The following is a 19,371-nucleotide window of genomic DNA, read 5'->3' on the forward strand; positions in this document are numbered from 1 at the left end:
TGGCAGGTTTTTTCCAATCAGGCAGACACGGATGGCTAAGTTAGCTCAGCTGGTTAGAGCGTGGTGCTAATAACGCCAAGGTCGCGGGTTTGATCCCCGTACTGGCCAGCTGTTTTCATTGTCTGGGGGCTCATCTCTGCTCTGCTCTTCAGCTACGACAAAGAGTAGGGTGATCTCACTGAAATCACTGCTTGCTAAGCAGAGGTTTGTTGTAGCCGAAATACCTCAGTTGAGAAAACGTTAGACTGAAGATCTAAAGGTCCGTGGTTCGATCCCGGGTTTCGGCAACATCTCCCACACTTTTCCCTTTTTTGAGGCGGGCCATTGACCAAAAATCACTGGGTTCCAACCTCTCTGTATAACTGCTTCCCCACAGCCAGAGAGCTATCTGTTTCCAAGTTGGCCTCCAACCAAGCAGTTTCGGTTCCATGGTGTAATGGCACTCTGGGCTTTGAATCCAGCGATCTGAGTTCGAATCTCGGTGGAGCCTGTGTGCTTTCTTGCCGCAGGAAAAGATAAAACAGCACTAGTTTGGAGATGGTGCCAGTGTTTGTAGCCCTGTGAGCAACAGCTGCACAAGTTAAGGTTCCATGGTGTAATGGTTAGCACTCTGGACTCTGAATCCAGTGATCCGAGTTCAAATCTCGGTGGGACCTATTTTGCAACCAGTTTGCGCAGGACAATGTCTGAAATACTTTTCGGCAGCTTTTAGTCCCAAAAAATTAACTAACGTAGAGAGTGTGGCCGCATTGCATCGATGCTCAGTCTGTCTCTTTAGGGCAGTGGTTCTCAAACCTGTCCTGGAGGCACCCCTGCCCTGCACATTTTTATTGTCTCCCTTATTAGACACACCCAAATAAGGTCTCGCGGTCTCTACTAATGAGCTGATGATTTGAAACAGGTGTGTTATATGAGGGAAACATTCAAAATGTGAAGGGCAGGGGTGCCTCCAGGACAGGTTTGAAAACCACTGTTTTAGGGAACTGTGCGTAATATGGCACTGTTTTGCAACCAATTTGCACAGGACCATGTCTGAAATACTTATTGGCAGCTGTGAGCCCAAAAAAAGCTAACGTGGGAGTGTGGCAGCATTGCGTCAACGCTCAGTCGGTCTCTTTAGGGCAATGGTTTTCAAACCTTTCTTGGAGGCACCCCTGCCCTGAACATTTTGTATGTCTCACTTATTAGACACACCCAAATCAGGTCTTGCAGTCTCTACTAATGAGCTGATGATTTGAAACAGGTGTGTTAGATGAGGGGAAATGCGAAATGTGCAGGGCAGGGATGCCTCCAGGACAGGATTGAAAACCACTAGGGATGTGTGAGTAAAAGGGCAGGAGCCAACTTGGAGAATGCGGGCATCGATCCCGCTACCTCTCGCATGCTAAGCGAGCGCTCTACCATTTGAGCTAATTCCCCTGGCCTTTCAAGAATGATGAGCATAGCTGGGAATGACGGGTTTGATGCAAAGAGGCTGTCCCTCCTCTGGGCTTGCTCCTTTGCACTGGCCGAGATTATGTTGTCGAATTTACAAAGAGATTAAGCTTTTGTGTTTAAGGACCTTCTCGGTCTTGTTACGCAAGTATGCATGTGTATGGATTCTTGTATTATGTAGGCTACCTTGGAGGCTACCTACCATGGAGAAGTGTGACATCATTTACCTCTGTATACCTCGATACACCACTGTATTACTCACTATGAATTGAACATATACATACGCTTTGAACTTGAATCACGGAGGGATTTCATGTGATGTCCAGTTCTCAGGGCACTTACGTTCGAATGGAACAAATGTCTGAAGCTATACAAGAAACTTACAAAATGTGAAGAGCAGGGGGCGCGAGGACTGGAATTGAGACCCGCTGGTCTAAGTGACATCTGACCGTTTCAGCTGTGCTCCCTAACATCCCTCTACATGTTAGATACAGCCCCATTTTTAGGTCAATTAAGAGGCCAACTTGCATTCGTTAGCCTTCCACACTGTCACGAGGACTTTGATTGCTTCCACGTTAGTTCATGTTCCTTCTTTTGTTCATTCAAAATATATAGATGTCTTCATCATTTAATGCTCTCTTAGCTTTTATTTAAACGAGTGTTTTTGATAATATCAGCAGGTCTCATCTCAGCCAGAAGATCTCCCCCTTCTGTGGCCACAGACAATGCCACAGCAAGACCAGAAGTGGGTGTCGGAAGCACTTTTTAGGGTTGGTGCAAAGGGAAAGCTGGAGCTGCGTGAAAACCTACAGTTGTGGTATCACCCCCCTCCATCAGCCCTGTTGTACCACCAAGCTCCAACACCTGATTTTTTTCACAGCGTCTCTTGCTCTGGATGCCATATAAGCTGTGGAAGGTGCGGCTCCAGTGTACTAACCCTGCCTGTGCCACGCAACAGCTGTGTGGTGGTGGACTGCACAGGAGGGTACGACAGGTGTTAGACATTGACAGATACTGCAACCTGGTGACAGAGACCCTGATCTGCACCAGGTGTAGAACCAGCTACCTGTCCTGGAGTCATGCTGTGCTGCAGCAGTTGGACCTGGCCCATCGATCTGAATTCAGGGTCATCCTCACACGCAAGTAATTATTTTGCAGTCATTTTCACTTATGTGCTACCTTTTTTGATAAATATTTCCTACAATAATTAGATACCTTACAATAAGATACTTAAATGAATACTTTTTTCCAAGGTATGCCTGTGACATTCAGGTTCTTTGCTTGCTGCGTGAGAGGGGCATGGGGAATGGCCCAGTGAGGATCATCGGCCAGCCGAGAGAGAACCACAGTGAGGAGTGGTTGAAACGTGCGCTTCGGTACACATCAGAGTGTGTGGCCTTTTTTGATAATCGTGGCCTGCATCCGGTGCACTTCCAGGAGCCACCACCACTTGCTTCAGTACCCAGCTACAAATGGCTCCTCACTGTATACAGTCAGGACATTCTCAACAGGCTCGATCACATAAAGGCCAGCATAACATCCACGTATGGATCAATTTTAAAAATGGATTCAACTAAGAAGGTCAGATAAGCTGCTTACTTGACTGTACCCTTATCTATAATGTATTTTTAGACCGAGAGAGCTTTATTTTTTTCAGTGTAACTGATTTGGATGCCTGTTGTATTATTTGCTATGCTTATTGTTTCTTTCAGATCACCAAGAAGTTGAGCGGGCCTGCGAAAGGCACAGCACAGTGGCTTACCTCAGTGGGCAATGAGATGTCCAGTGGGCAATGAGTGTCCTGACTGCGAATGAAGGGGCTGGGTTAGACCACATGGCTGCAGGGCTCATGGAGCGATACCGGAGTGCTGGTGTTGATCCTCCCACTGTCATTTATGTGGACTGTGATTGTTGCAAGACAGTGGGAGAGACTAAATTGAAGAGGCGGTTCAGCGGCTGGCCCGATGTCATCGTCCGCCTAGACATTTGGCATTTTATGCGACGTCTGGCAGTAGGGTGCACCACTGATGCCCACAAGTGGTACCCTACTTTTATGGCTAGGCTGTCATCCTGTATTTTTGAGTGGGATGCAGGGGATCTCACTCTGCTGAGACGGGCCAAAAGGGAGCAACTCATCCAACAGGGCTGGCCTACACTGACGGAGGCAGAACTGGACCATCATTTAACTAAAGCTGAGCTTTTTGAGGAGAACACGAGGAGAAGAAACCACTATCCGCCTCCTTGATATGCTCATCAGAGAGCTCATGGGTGGCAAGGGGAATGATGCTTTTGGTGTTCCACTACTTGACAGTGTGAGAATGCAGCACATCTGGAATGTCCAGAGGCGGCACGTCACCTGTATCCAAGATCCTCCAAATGTGCCGCTCTATACTGAAACTGGAACTACAAACAAGGGTGGGGTGGTTCTAAAAACCTATCGTTGTGCCAGAGGCTCCACATCCCTGGAATCATTTCACTGCCACCTAAGCAGATTTATTCCAGGTTTGTCATGTCAGAATATACCACATTTTGCCACTAATTCATGTTTATCAAGATATTTGCAGATTAAATTTTCTGTTTTGCATTTTCTCAAAGCAATATTTGGCAACCAAAGCAACCAGTTTGCGCAGGACAATGTCTGAAATACTTTTCGGCAGCTTTTAGTCCAAAAAAATTAACTAACGTAGAGAGTGTGGCCGCATTGCATCGATGCTCAGTCTGTCTATTTAGGGCAGTGGTTTTCAAACCTGTCCTGGAGGCACCCCTGCCCTGCACATTTTTATTGTCTCCCTTATTAGACACACCCAAATCAGGTCTTGCAGTCTCTACTAATGAGCTGATGATTTGAAACCGGCTAGAGAAGGCAGCTCGAGGGGGGTGGAAGTCGGAAGAAAAATTTTAGAATGAGGCCTAGAGAAAACACTTGTACTGTACTCAGGGCACTAAGGGGAATCCATTTTTGTAAATTTTATGCCATAATACTGTAGAAATATGCATAGAAAAAATGTTGGATTTTGGTTAATTTCACCACATGAGGTGAATGTTAACCAAAATGTCACACATTTTGCCAAGCTGTAACTCCGCCAAAACGGGGCCAAACTGCACCAAAATCGGGACAAAGTCAGACCAGTGGGCCCTCTATCCGACGACACAGGCCCATGTCCCTATGACCCCGGGGGTCCGAGTTACGGCCCCCCAAAATGTGGAATTATATCCGTTATAACTAAGGAACCGGACCACCCAGGAACTCGAGGGTGGTCGCATACGGTAGGCCCCTCGACCCTCTAGGGATCCCCCGAATTTCAGCCCCGGGGTCCACCGCTTCGCGGAGATATTAGCAAAATAATAGTACCATCCACCCCCCTCGCACCTACTCATCCATGCCGGCCAGGGTGCACCCTCCCCGGCTAGAGAAGGCAGCTCGAGGGGGGTGGAAGTCGGAAGAAAATTATGATGAGGCCTAGAGAAAACACTTGTACTGTACAAAGGGCATTCAGAGGAATCCATTTTTGCAAGTTTTATCCCAAAATACTGAAGAATTTGCATAAAAACGAGCTTAGAATTTTGGCACACTTGTGCACCACAAGTGGTGCGTGTCTCACTGTTCATTAAATAGCAACTGTATTTAACTTTATTTATTTCAAATGTGTGCCATATTATTAAAGAAAACACCTCTACTGTACGCAGGGCACTCAGAGGAATCAATTTTTGTAAATTTTATCCCATTATACTGAAGAAATATGCATAGAAAAAATGTTGGATTTTGGTTAATTTAACCACGTGGTGAATGTTAACCAAAATGTCACACATTTTGCCAAGCTGTAACTCCGCCAAAACGGGGCCAAGCTGCACCGAAATCGGGACAAAGTCAGACCAGGGGGCCCTCTATGCGACGACACCAGCCCCAAGTCCCTATGACCCCGGGGGTCCAAGTTACGGCCCCCCAAAATTTGGAATTTGAACCGTTATAACTCAGGAACCGGACCACCCAGGAACTCGTGGTTGGTCGCATACGTTAGGCCCCTCGCCCTCTAGGGATCCCCCGAATATCCCATAATAATGTAAAATATTCATAGAAAAAATGTTGGATTTTGGTTAATTTCACCAGAAGAAGAAGGCTCATTGGTCTAGGGGTATGATTCTCGCTTTGGGTGCGAGAGGTCCCGGGTTCAAATCCCGGACGAGCCCTTGTTCAGGTTAAAACGTGAAGCTTTATTGTCTCATTGCATTCACAAACATTATCGCAGGTTTTTGCTAATCAGGCAGACACGGATGGCTAAGCCAGGCCGGTTAGCTCAGCTGGTTAGAGCGTGGTGCTAATAACGCCAAGGTCGCGGGTTCGATCTCTGTACTGGCCAGCTGTTTTTTATTGTCTGGGGGCTCATCTCTGCTGTGCTCTTCAGCTCCGACAAAGAGTAGGGTGATCTCACTGAAATCCCTGCTTGCTAAGCAGAGCTTTGTTATAGCCGAAATAGCTCAGTTGGGAGAGCGTTAGACTGAAGATCTAAAAGTCCCTGGTTTGATCCCGGGATTCGGCAACATCTCCCACACTTTTCCCTTTTTTGAGGCGGGCCATTGACCAAAAATCACTGGGTTCCAACCTCTCTGTATAACTGCTTCCTCACAGCCAGAGAGCTATCTGTTTCCAAGTTGGCCTCCAACCAAGCAGTTTTGGTTCCATGGTGTAATGGTCAGCACTCTGGGCTTTGAATCCAGCGATCTGAGTTCAAATCTCGGTGGAGCCTGTGTGCTTTCTTGCCGCAGGAAAAGATAAAACAGCACTAGTTTGGCGATGGTGCCAGTGTTTGTGGCCCTGTGAGCAACAGCTGCACCAGTTAAGGTTCCATGGTGAAATGGTTAGTACTCTGGACTCTGAATCCAGTGATCTGAGTTTAAATCTCGGTGGGACCTATTTTGCCACCAGTTTGCACAGGACAATGTCTGAAATACTTTTCGGCACCTTTTAGTTCAAAAAAATTAACTAACGTAGAGAGTGTGGCCGCATTGCATCGATGCTCAGTCTGTCTCTTTAGGGCAGTGGTTCTCAAACCTGTCCTGGAGGCACCCCTGCCCTGCACATTTTTATTGTCTCCCTTATTAGACACACCCAAATCAGGTCTTGCAGTCTCTACTAATGAGCTGATGATTTGAAACAGGTGTGTTAGATGAGGGGAAATGCGAAAAGTGCAGGGCAGGGATGCCTCCAGGACAGGATTGAAAACCACTGATCTAGGGATGTGTGAGTAAAAGGGCAGGAGCCAACTTGGAGAATGCAGGCATCGATCCCGCTACCTGTCGCTTGCGCCCACTGCTTCCCACCGACTGAGCCAAAGTAAGCCCAAAGTAAGCCCACATGAGCCAATCGCGTTTCGCCTGTGGCTTACTTTTGACCAATCGCGTTCCGCCTGTGGCTTACTTTTGACCAATCGCGTTTCGCCTGTGGCTTACTTTTGAACAATCGCGTTTCTCTTCCGTGGCTTACTTTTGATCAATCGCGTTTCTCTCCTGTGGCCTCCTTTTGACCAATCGCCGTTGTTGTCATCTTTGTTAAAGGTAAGGCTATTACTTTATTCATTGAAAACTGGTCATTATTTGTTCATATACAGTGTGTATTTTTGGAAAATGAATCGTGTCAGTATAGCTAGCTAGCGTGTACAGTTCATGCTTTCTTCAGTACCTGTGAACCTGTAACTTTTCACATGATAAATGATCAGATAAGTTAAATTTATCGACCGTCAGCTAATTAAGCTATGCTACTGTCAACAATGATGTGTTTTTTGTCTAAGAAATCATGGTTTCTGGGCCCTATGAATGAAAATAATGATTGAACTATTTACATTTATATTTGGTATTAACACATAATAACACACACACATTTTAATTGTAAAAATCGTTACCAAATTGTTGTGGAGATATGGAAAACTGCATTTACCAAGAAATAATTGATATTTTCTAAAATAATGTAATAATAATGACTTTTTTTATAAAAAAAACATTGAGAGTCTTAACTAAAAACAAACAAAAAAAGGCCAAATGTATCCATATGGGCCAAAGTATGTGGGAATAGTGCTCATTTTAATTTAGGTAGACCAGAAAGTTAAAAACACAGAAAAATGGCTGAGATTTTAAGAGGTAAAAGCACCTGGTGTAACCCTGGGATAAGATGACAACATTTGAAGTATGATATATTTAATGTAATATTTTGTAGCCTGGTGTGTGTGTAATCATGGTTCAAGATGACAGCATTGAAAATAAAAGGAAATTTCAGACTTCATATTGACGTTACATATTTTATATGTCAGGGATTCCTGTCCTTTGTAGAAAACTCAACTTCAGGACAGTTTATGTCATGGCCATGTTTATTACCACAGTAATATAGTTTATGCGTAGCTTGTTAAATTATTGTTACACACTTAACATACAGGTGTCTTTTAGATTGCAAAAGGTAGTAGTCTTTTTCTGATTTTCATTTCAGAAAATGTATGCATATCCCTCTTTTCAACGGCAATCGGCAACATCAAGCCGACTCCTCATGGCACCTTTGGCGGAGGCGAGGCGCCTTGAAAATGTGGAGTCTGGAAGGGCCAAACCTAAGGAGGAGGTGCTGTCAGAGGCCAGTACTTTTGTCAGCACAAACGGTGGAGACCCCAGTGACCAGTTTTTAGTACTGGCTCACTGCAAACTTCAGTTTGGGAAGTACCAGGGCCAGAGATTTAGATGGCTCCTGGAAAACTCTCTGGGGTATGCCGTGTATTTGGTGCTCAGCATTTCCAATGAGACGGCGCAGACAACACCCCTGTCAGAAAATAAACAACTGTTCCTACAGTACTCTTCTCAAATTAGAGAGATGGCAGAAGAAGTGGAGAAGTATCAGAGGAAGCAGGAAATGCAGGCAGAAGCCCGGGCAACTGGAGACCAGGGCTGCTTGATGGTGGAGTTTGGTGACTTCCAGGGCCGGTCCATGAAAGATGTTTATGAGGACCAGAGCAAGGAGGCTCAAGCACTCATCAGGTACCTCGTTAAGGCAGATGCCAGGCCCAAAACCAACATGGCCATTTTCAAGACATATGTCCTGAAAAGACGGGCTTCTGCTGTGGGCACCAGCGTACGTCAGCCTGCACCTCAAGCTGCAACCTCCAGTGCTTCTGCAACCACTGCACCTCCACCTGCAGCTATCCAAACTGGTGTACAGAAGACCGCAACTGTGAAAGCGCTGTTGGCACGTGGCAAAAATACCTTTTTTGTGGCAAAAATACCTTTTTTGTCGAATCCATCTTGAGAACACAGCCAAAGACAGATGTTAATTTGGCCTTGACCTCGTGCAGTCGCCCCAGAACATCCCTGGCATACACGGCTAACAGCCACTTAGGTTTAGGCAGGGCAGGTAAAAGTGGAGGATCAGCAAACACAGGAGGCTGCACAAGGGAGGACCTTGTGAATGGTTCGCAGGCAGTCAGGTACTGCAAGACACGCTGTGTCCATGCCTCACTGTGCTGTTCCATCAGTTTCCTGTAAAGCTGAGTCACACTGTTGCCCAGTGTCCTCTCCCTCATCATCCTCAGCACCCGGTTGTCACATGAGTATCTAAGGAAGCAACAGTATAATCATGCAAATGCTTTAGTTGGTAAAAAATAACCCATATAAAAGCACCTAATAATGAATGATTGTCATTATGAATTACCTGTATGTCAGCAAAGCTGGAAACTGACTGCGGTGGCCCATATCCAGCTGTCCTAGGATGTCCTCAGACCAGGCAGGATATTTCTTTTTGCATCGTTTGCACTCCAGATACTCAGTGGCAAGGTCATACCACCCGTCGATGTCCAAGACCTTACGCACGGTACGGTAAATTCCTGCCGCTGTTAGTCTGTGCTTACCACAGTCTGGGCGAACCCAGACAAGAGGAAATAACCACATCTTCAGCGGCATCCATAAGAAAAGGGGCCGACAGAAGAAGAGGTCAGGTGAGGCAGGGGGCTGAGTGTTTATTAAAGGGGGCTGAGGAGGATACCACCAAAGTTTCAGCTGGGACACTAGTTCTGACTTGCCGGTTCGTGGGTTGGCCTTAAATAGTGTGTTCCGGATCCACTCATGCTGGAAAGGTGGAAGTTGATCTTTCCAGTGACTTGGAAGCTCAGCTGGTGGCTGGTGATGTGAAGGAGCTGGTGCCTTGGCAGTTTCCACTGATGGAGATGGACCAGCACAGTCCTCTGAGTGAATAGTAAAAAAAAAAACAATAAGGATGACTGTTGCATTTGATAGTAATATGCCATAAATGCAGCGCACAAACAGCCTGCAAAGCACAATTTTTGGACAAGTATTCAGTATTCAATATGTTATATTTAGGAACGAGAGTGAAGAAAGTGGTACTAGTGTTAAGGAAGCAAAGAAAACAGCATACACTATATTAATTTAAGGAGAATGGAATCAGTGCAGCTCACTGAGAATGAGGATCAGATGGAATGGAGGAAGGAAAATGTGGTGTGATGAATTAAGTGTAAAGCAACGAAGCCCACGGACATGAAGCATACACACAGATAGAGTAAGGAAAAACTGTTCCTCTAATCATTAGAACAATGAATCTCCACCATTCTGTCTGCTCAGGGAGAGCTGAAGAGTGTGTGAGAAGAGCAAGCGGTGTGAAAAAGTTATCTGGTGATTATCTAACAACGGGTAAGTTCGGAAACGCAAATAAATACACTGACACCTTGAAAAATCCTTACGGTTTTGAAGAAGTGCACTCAAAGAAAGCATCCCGCTTGAGGCATGATATGATATAATTCTGTATTGTAAACAAAACATATTTTAAAATGTTGATTATTTTCCCCCAAGAAATAACGCTTCTCAGTGTGTTTTCACAAAACATTATTGTAATATGTGCATTTGTGTCATATGCCACACCTGTATTTAGCTGTGCTTCACATTGTGATGCAGCAAATACCAGCTCCTCATCGTCATCTTCAGCAGTGGGAACGGACTTGCCTGGAGCACAAATGTTAAAGCTATCATTGTGAACAATACACAGAGACAAACATATGTAAGATGGTGCTTACTTACCAGTAGCGAAAAGCTGCATGGGGGGCAAATGTTTGGCTGGGGGTTCTGCTGCTGGAGGAGGTAAAGTGGACTGCAATAATGGATCTGGAAATGGCAAGTTGACAAGTTTGCCATAATGATAAATTAATATATGTAGAAATGCTGTAGGTAAAATTCTATATTCACACTCCTACTCACAGGGTTTAACTGGTGACGTGAGTTTTTTCGCCAGCTGTGAAGGCGACAAATTTTTGCCACGTGCCAACAGCGCTTTCACAGTTGCGGTCTTCTGTACACCAGTTTGATGTCGAGGCACACTACAAGCTCATCCCACTCCGAAAACATGATCTTCACCCGCGATTGGCCATACTGACTGCAGCTTTAACATATAATGATAGCTTTAACATTTGTGCTCCAGGCAAGTCCGTTCCCACTGCTGAAGATGACGATGAGGAGCTGGTATTTGCTGCATCACAATGTGAAGCACAGCTAAATACAGGTGTGGCATATGACACAAATGCACATATTACAATAATGTTTTGTGAAAACACACTGAGAAGCGTTATTTCTTGGGGGAAAATAATCAACATTTTAAAATATGTTTTGTTTACAATACAGAATTATATCATATCATGCCTCAAGCGGGATGCTTTCTTTGAGTGCACTTCTTCAAAACCGTAAGGATTTTTCAAGGTGTCAGTGTATTTATTTGCGTTTCCGAACTTACCCGTTGTTAGATAATCACCAGATAACTTTTTCACACCGCTTGCTCTTCTCACACACTCTTCAGCTCTCCCTGAGCAGACAGAATGGTGGAGATTCATTGTTCTAATGATTAGAGGAACAGTTTTTCCTTACTCTATCTGTGTGTATGCTTCATGTCCGTGGGCTTCGTTGCTTTACACTTAATTCATCACACCACATTTTCCTTCCTCCATTCCATCTGATCCTCATTCTCAGTGAGCTGCACTGATTCCATTCTCCTTAAATTAATATAGTGTATGCTGTTTTCTTTGCTTCCTTAACACTAGTACCACTTTCTTCACTCTCGTTCCTAAATATAACATATTGAATACTGAATACTTGTCCAAAAATTGTGCTTTGCAGGCTGTTTGTGCGCTGCATTTATGGCATATTACTATCAAATGCAACAGTCATCCTTATTGTTTTTTTTTTTACTATTCACTCAGAGGACTGTGCTGGTCCATCTCCATCAGTGGAAACTGCCAAGGCACCAGCTCCTTCACATCACCAGCCACCAGCTGAGCTTCCAAGTCACTGGAAAGATCAACTTCCACCTTTCCAGCATGAGTGGATCCGGAACACACTATTTAAGGCCAACCCACGAACCGGCAAGTCAGAACTAGTGTCCCAGCTGAAACTTTGGTGGTATCCTCCTCAGCCCCCTTTAATAAACACTCAGCCCCCTGCCTCACCTGACCTCTTCTTCTGTCGGCCCCTTTTCTTATGGATGCCGCTGAAGATGTGGTTATTTCCTCTTGTCTGGGTTCGCCCAGACTGTGGTAAGCACAGACTAACAGCGGCAGGAATTTACCGTACCGTGCGTAAGGTCTTGGACATCGACGGGTGGTATGACCTTGCCACTGAGTATCTGGAGTGCAAACGATGCAAAAAGAAATATCCTGCCTGGTCTGAGGACATCCTAGGACAGCTGGATATGGGCCACCGCAGTCAGTTTCCAGCTTTGCTGACATACAGGTAATTCATAATGACAATCATTCATTATTAGGTGCTTTTATATGGGTTATTTTTTACCAACTAAAGCATTTGCATGATTATACTGTTGCTTCCTTAGATACTCATGTGACAACCGGGTGCTGAGGATGATGAGGGAGAGGACACTGGGCAACAGTGTGACTCAGCTTTACAGGAAACTGATGGAACAGCACAGTGAGGCATGGACACAGCGTGTCTTGCAGTACCTGACTGCCTGCGAACCATTCACAAGGTCCTCCCTTGTGCAGCCTCCTGTGTTTGCTGATCCTCCACTTTTACCTGCCCTGCCTAAACCTAAGTGGCTGTTAGCCGTGTATGCCAGGGATGTTCTGGGGCGACTGCACGAGGTCAAGGCCAAATTAACATCTGTCTTTGGCTGTGTTCTCAAGATGGATTCGACAAAAAAGGTATCAAAGCCCTGTTTATATCCAGAAATTTGCCAAATATGGATATGTGTGTGATGTGCATACATAAAGAGCACATCTTTTATTTTTCCCAATAGGTTACAAAGAAACTTGCCGGTGCTGCTTCAGGAACAGCTGCCTGGTGCACAAATGTCGGAAATGAACACGGCCAGGTCCTTGTCTCTGTGCTGACAGCTGCCGAGGGACATGGACTGGACTCCATGGCAGCTGGTCTGATGAAACGCTACCGAGAGGCAGGAGAGGCAGCCCCAAAAGTGATGTACGTGGACGGGGACTGCTGCAGTCAGTATGGCCAATCGCGGGTGAAGATCATGTTTTCGGAGTGGGATGAGCTTGTAGTGTGCCTCGACATCAGGCACTTCATGCGGCGATTTGCTGCAGGTGTCACGACAGAGGCTCATCCACTCTACGGGATCTTCATGGCACGTCTGTCCACGTGCATCTTTCAGTGGGATCCAGAGGATGTGGCTGCTCTTCGCTCTGCAAAAGAGAGTGACCTGGCGGCAAAGAAGACTGGCCACATCTCAGAAAAGGCGGTCAGTGCTCGCATTACCCGGAGGGAGTTGGCACTGCACTGCCGGAGGAGGACCAGGGGGGTGGAGGAGACCGCCAGATTGATTGGGTCACTGATTGATCAGTTTGACAGTGCGGATGGGAAGGACACCCTGGGAGTTCCTCTGCTGGACCACGAACGGATCCAGCAGATATGGAAGGAACAGCGCAAGCACGTCCAGTGTATACAAGACCCAGAGGACTTTCCGCTGTACATGAAGACAGGGACACTGAAGAAAGGCAGCGTGGAGCTGTGCTGCTACAGGTTTGCTCGTGGCTCTACCTCCTTGGAGTCGTTCCACCTCCACCTGAACCGTTTTATTCCAGGTATTACATGCATATGGATTATTATTTTTCTGTAGAAAATATAAGCACTGTAACTGCTTCCATCACTTTAAAGTAATGCCACATTAAAAAATGTCACACTCTACATTACAATTACTTTTTAATGTCATTAGCATTGACAAAGCTGTCTTGACTAACAAGTCACTAGTAATACAGGAATAAGTGACAATCATTTTTTATTTAGTTACACAACTCTATTAAATGTAGTATACAAGTTACTTCAGAGCACCTTATGTGTAGTACATATATTGTACATACGTGACATATAAAACTCCTTTTTTATATATTTTTTAATATTATTTAACTTTTAGGAACCAGTGCCAGCGATGCGCATTTTCAGGCCTATCTCCTTGAGGGCTTGATGCGTTGGAATGATGACCGAATGGAAGATGCCATAAAACGGGCGTCCTCCATTCGGACATATGGCAGTGCCATGAGAGAGGCTGTGGACCGGTTTAGCCGAACAGTCTTTGGGAAGCCCTGGGATGAGCGCTATCGCCCTCCTGGAGCATATACAGGTAAGAAATTTAATTTGTTCTTTTGCAATATTCTATTAAGTTATCTATTTAGCCTCCAATGTACTTGATAAATTATTAAGAGCACTTTTTTTCTTTTTTTATTATTTTATTATTGTAGGTGAATTGCTGGGAATCGAGTACCTTTACAGCCAGACTGGCAAAACACTGACTCCAGTGCTCCAGAACCCAGAGGAGGAAGACCGGCTGGTGGAGGAGGTTGATGATCAGGACCTGCTAGATGAGGGGTTTGAGGAAGAGAGCATGGAGGACATCACAGTTCCAGTGCTGTATGAGGATGACCCCTGCCGTGATCTCAGAAACAGCCCCTCATCTTTGCCTCTGCCTCAGTCCCCAGCATCACTGGCTGAGCCGTCCACATCATCTGTCTTGTTACGCCAGTATGCATGTGTATGGATTCTTGTATTATGTAGGCTACCTTGGAACACTCGGATCATGCAGACAACTTCTCACCTCTTTTGCTCACACTGACTTAAAGTCTAAGGAAGCGGTTCTCAATTCTAGTCCTCGCTCCCCCCAGGTCTGCATGTTTTGCATGTCTCTCTTTGTTAGCACACCTGATTCGGATAATCAGCTCATTAGAAGTGAGCTCCTAGCGATTGACATGGTCCCTACACAGTGTTCATTGCTCCCCACTCCCTGAGCAGGGGAAATCCGTCAAAGTATACTTCACTTTGGAACATTGGTTCACGGATTTGTGCTGCGCAACTTCTTCACACATGGAGAAGTGTGACATCCTTTACCTCTGTATACCTCGATACACCACTGTATTACTCACTATGAATTGAACATATACATACGCTTTGAACTTGAATCACGGAGGGCTGTCATGTGATGTCCAGTTCTCAGGGCACTTACGTTCGAATGGAACAAATGTCTGAAGCTATACAAGAAACTTACAAAATGTGAAGAGCAGGGGGCGCGAGGACTGGAATTGAGACCCGCTGGTCTAAGTGACATCTGACCGTTTCAGCTGTCCTCCCTAACATCCCTCTACATGTTAGATACAGCCCCATTTTTAGGTCAATTAAGAGGCCAACTTGCATTCGTTAGCCTTTCACACTGTCTCGAGGACTTTGATTGCTTCCACGTTAGTTCATGTTCCTTCTTTTGTTGATGCTGGAATAGCTCTTTTTTTCTTGGCTTAGGGAAAGAAGGCTCTTTGGTCTAGGGGTATGATTCTCGCTTTGGGTGCGAGAGGTCCTGGGTTCAAATCCCGGACGAGGATTTGAATCCAGTGATCCGAGTTCTAATCTCGGTGGGACCTATTTTGCCACCAGTTTGCGCAGGACAATGTCTGAAATACTTTTCGGCACCTTTTAGTCCAAAAAAATTAACTAACGTAGAGAGTGTGGCCGCATTGCATCAATGCTCAGTCTGTCTCTTTAGGGCAGTGGTTCTCAAACCTGTCCTGGAGGCACCCCTGCCCTGCACATTTTTATTGTCTCCCTTATTAGACACACCCAAATAAGGTCTCGCGGTCTCTACTAATGAGCTGATGATTTGAATCAGGTGTGTTAGATGAGGGAAACATTCAAAATGTGAAGGGCAGGGGTGCCTCCAGGACAGGTTTGAAAACCACTGCTTTAGGGAACTGTGCGTAAAATGGCACTGTTTTGCAACCAATTTGCACAGGACCATGTCTGAAATACTTTTTGGCAGCTGTGAGCCCAAAAAAAGCTAACGTGGGAGTGTGGCAGCATTGCGTCAACGCTCAGTCGGTCTCTTTAGGGCAATGGTTTTCAAACCTTACCTGGAGGCACCCCTGCCCTGAACATTTTGTATGTCTCCCTTATTAGACACACCCAAATCAGGTCTTGCAGTCTCTACTAATGAGCTGATGATTTGAAACAGGTGTGTTAGATGAGGGGAAATGCGAAATGTGCAGGGCAGGGATGCCTCCAGGACAGGATTGAAAACCACTGATCTAGGGATGTGTGAGTAAAAGGGCAGGAGCCAACTTGGAGAATGCGGGCATCGATCACGCTACCTCTCGCGCCTACTGCTTCCCACCGACTGAGCCAAAGTAAGCCCAAAGTAAGCCACATGAGCCAATCGCGTTTCGCCTGTGGCTTACTTTTGACCAATCGCGTTTCTCTTCCGTGGCTTACTTTTGATCAATCGCGTTTCTCTCCTGTGGCCTCCTTTTGACCAATCGCCGTTGTTGTCATCTTTGTTAAAGGTAAGGCTATTACTTTATTCATTGAAAACTGGTCATTATTTGTTGATATACAGTGTGTATTTTTGGAAAATGAATCGTGTCAGTATAGCTAGCTAGCGTGTACAGTTCATGCTTTCTTCAGTACCTGTGAACCTGTAACTTTTCACATGATAAATGATCAGATAAGTTAAATTTATCGACCGTCAGCTAATTAAGCTATGCTACTGTCAACAATGATGTGTTTATTGTCTAAGAAATCATGGTTTCTAGGCCCTATGAATGAAAATAATGATTAAACTATTTACATTTATATTTGGTATTAACACATAATAACACACACACATTTTAATTGTAAAAATCGTTACCAAATTGTTGTGGAGATGTGGAAAACTGCATTTACCAAGAAATAATTGATATTTTCTAAAATAATGTAATAATAATGACTTTTTTTTATAAAAAACCATTGAGAGTCTTAACTAAAAACAAACAAAAAAAGGCCAAATGTATCCATATGGGCCAAAGTATGTGGGTAGACCAGAAAGTTAAAAACACAGAAAAATGGCTGAGATTTTAAGAGGTAAAAGCACCTGGTGTAACCCTGGGGTAAGATGACAACATTTGAAGTATGATATATTTAATGTAATATTTTGTAGCCTGGTGTGTGTGTAATCATGGTTTAAGATGACAGCATTGAAAATAAAAGGAAATTTCAGACTTCATATTGACGTTACATATTTTATATGTCAGGGATTCCTGTCCTTTGTAGAAAACTCAACTTCAGGACAGTTTATGTCATGGCCATGTTTATTACCACAGTAATATAGTTTATGCGTAGCTTGTTAAATTATTGTTACACACTTAACATACAGGTGTCTTTTAGATTGCAAAAGGTAGTAGTCTTTTTCTGATTTTCATTTCAGAAAATGTATGCATATCCCTCTTTTCAACGGCAATCGGCAACATCAAGCCGACTCCTCATGGCACCTTTGGCGGAGGCGAGGCGCCTTGAAAATGTGGAGTCTGGAAGGGCCAAACCTAAGGAGGAGGTGCTGTCAGAGGCCAGTACTTTTGTCAGCACAAACGGTGGAGACCCCAGTGACCAGTTTTTAGTACTGGCTCACTGCAAACTTCAGTTTGGGAAGTACCAGGGCCAGAGATTTAGATGGCTCCTGGAAAACTCTCTGGGGTATGCCGTGTATTTGGTGCTCAGCATTTCCAATGAGACGGCGCAGACAACACCCCTGTCAGAAAATAAACAACTGTTCCTACAGTACTCTTCTCAAATTAGAGAGATGGCAGAAGAAGTGGAGAATTATCAGAGGAAGCAGGAAATGCAGGCAGAAGCCCGGGCAACTGGAGACCAGGGCTGCATGATGGTGGAGTTTGGTGACTTCCAGGGCCGGTCCATGAAAGATGTTTATGAGGACCAGAGCAAGGAGGCTCAAGCACTCATCAGGTACCTCGTTAAGGCAGATGCCAGGCCCAAAACCAACATGGCCATTTTCAAGACATATGACCTGAAAAGACGGGCTTCTGCTGTGGGCACCAGCGTACGTCAGCCTGCACCTCAAGCTGCAACCTCCAGTGCTTCTGCAACCACTGCACCTCCACCTGCAGCTATCCAAACTGGTGTACAGAAGACCGCAACTGTGAAAGCGCTGTTGGCACGTGGCAAAAATTTGTCGCCTTCACAGCTGGCAAAAAAACTCACATCACCAGTTAAACCCTGTGAGTAGGAGTGTGAATATAGAATTTTACCTACAGCATTTCTACATATATTAATTTATCCTTATGGCAAACTTGTCAACTTGCCATTTCCAGATCCATTATTGCAGTCCACTTTACCTCCTCCAGCAGCAGAACCCCCAGCCAAACATTTGCCCCCCATGCAGCTTTTCGCTACTGGTAAGTAAGCACCATCTTACATATGTTTGTCTCTGTGTATTGTTCACAATGATAGCTTTAACATTTGTGCTCCAGGCAAGTCCGTTCCCACTGCTGAAGATGACGATGAGGAGCTGGTATTTGCTGCATCACAATGTGAAGCACAGCTAAATACAGGTGTGGCATATGACACAAATGCACATATTACAAGAATGTTTTGTGAAAACACACTGAGAAGCGTTATTTCTTGGGGGAAAATAATCAACATTTTAAAATATGTTTTGTTTACAATACAGAATTATATCATATCATGCCTCAAGCGGGATGCTTTCTTTGAGTGCACTTCTTCAAAACCGTAAGGATTTTTCAAGGTGTCAGTGTATTTATTTGCGTTTCCGAACTTACCTGTTGTTAGATAATCACCAGATAACTTTTTCACACCGCTTGCTCTTCTCACACACTCTTCAGCTCTCCCTGAGCAGACAGAATGGTGGAGATTCATTGTTCTAATGATTAGAGGAACAGTTTTTCCTTACTCTATCTGTGTGTATGCTTCATGTCCGTGGGCTTCGTTGCTTTACACTTAATTCATCACACCACATTTTCCTTCCTCCATTCCATCTGATCCTCATTCTCAGTGAGCTGCACTGATTCCATTCTCCTTAAATTAATATAGTGTATGCTGTTTTCTTTGCTTCCTTAACACTAGTACCACTTTCTTCACTCTCGTTCCTAAATATAACATAATAATTATGAATACTTGTCCAAAAATTGTGCTTTGCAGGCTGTTTGTGCGCTGCATTTATGGCATATTACTATCAAATGCAACAGTCATCCTTATTGTTTTTTTTTTTACTATTCACTCAGAGGACTGTGCTGGTCCATCTCCATCAGTGGAAACTGCCAAGGCACCAGCTCCTTCACATCACCAGCCACCAGCTGAGCTTCCAAGTCACTGGAAAGATCAACTTCCACCTTTCCAGCATGAGTGGATCCGGAACACACTATTTAAGGCCAACCCACGAACCGGCAAGTCAGAACTAGTGTCCCAGCTGAAACTTTGGTGGTATCCTCCTCAGCCACCTTTAATAAACACTCAGCCCCCTGCCTCACCTGACCTCTTCTTCTGTCGGCCCCTTTTCTTATGGATGCCGCTGAAGATGTGGTTATTTCCTCTTGTCTGGGTTCGCCCAGACTGTGGTAAGCACAGACTAACAGCGGCAGGAATTTACCGTACCGTGCGTAAGGTCTTGGACATCGA

The 19,371-nt window shown here is 44.9% G+C and overlaps 7 non-coding genes across 7 annotated transcripts; 6 read left to right on the forward strand and 1 right to left on the reverse strand.

Annotated features, from left to right (window-relative positions):
• The first annotated feature begins 33 nt into the window (after positions 1–33).
• On the forward strand, positions 34–108 carry trnai-aau (transfer RNA isoleucine (anticodon AAU)). Its single transcript has one exon. It is a non-coding gene; the product is annotated as a tRNA-Ile (tRNA).
• A 476-nt stretch (positions 109–584) lies between these two features.
• trnaq-cug (transfer RNA glutamine (anticodon CUG)) lies at positions 585–656 on the forward strand. The gene has a single exon. It is a non-coding gene; the product is annotated as a tRNA-Gln (tRNA).
• Positions 657–1,346: 690 nt separating this feature from the next.
• On the reverse strand, positions 1,347–1,419 carry trnaa-agc (transfer RNA alanine (anticodon AGC)). The gene has a single exon. It is a non-coding gene; the product is annotated as a tRNA-Ala (tRNA).
• Positions 1,420–5,550: 4,131 nt separating this feature from the next.
• trnap-ugg (transfer RNA proline (anticodon UGG)) lies at positions 5,551–5,622 on the forward strand. The gene has a single exon. It is a non-coding gene; the product is annotated as a tRNA-Pro (tRNA).
• Positions 5,623–5,718: 96 nt separating this feature from the next.
• trnai-aau (transfer RNA isoleucine (anticodon AAU)) lies at positions 5,719–5,792 on the forward strand. Its single transcript has one exon. It is a non-coding gene; the product is annotated as a tRNA-Ile (tRNA).
• Positions 5,793–5,899: 107 nt separating this feature from the next.
• Positions 5,900–5,972, forward strand: trnaf-gaa (transfer RNA phenylalanine (anticodon GAA)). Its single transcript has one exon. It is a non-coding gene; the product is annotated as a tRNA-Phe (tRNA).
• Positions 5,973–6,107: 135 nt separating this feature from the next.
• Positions 6,108–6,179, forward strand: trnaq-uug (transfer RNA glutamine (anticodon UUG)). Its single transcript has one exon. It is a non-coding gene; the product is annotated as a tRNA-Gln (tRNA).
• Positions 6,180–19,371: the final 13,192 nt, after the last annotated feature.

The sequence above is a fragment of the Carassius carassius genome, chromosome 8, assembly GCF_963082965.1.
Source record: "Carassius carassius chromosome 8, fCarCar2.1, whole genome shotgun sequence".
NCBI classification, from domain to species: domain Eukaryota; kingdom Metazoa; phylum Chordata; class Actinopteri; order Cypriniformes; family Cyprinidae; genus Carassius; species Carassius carassius.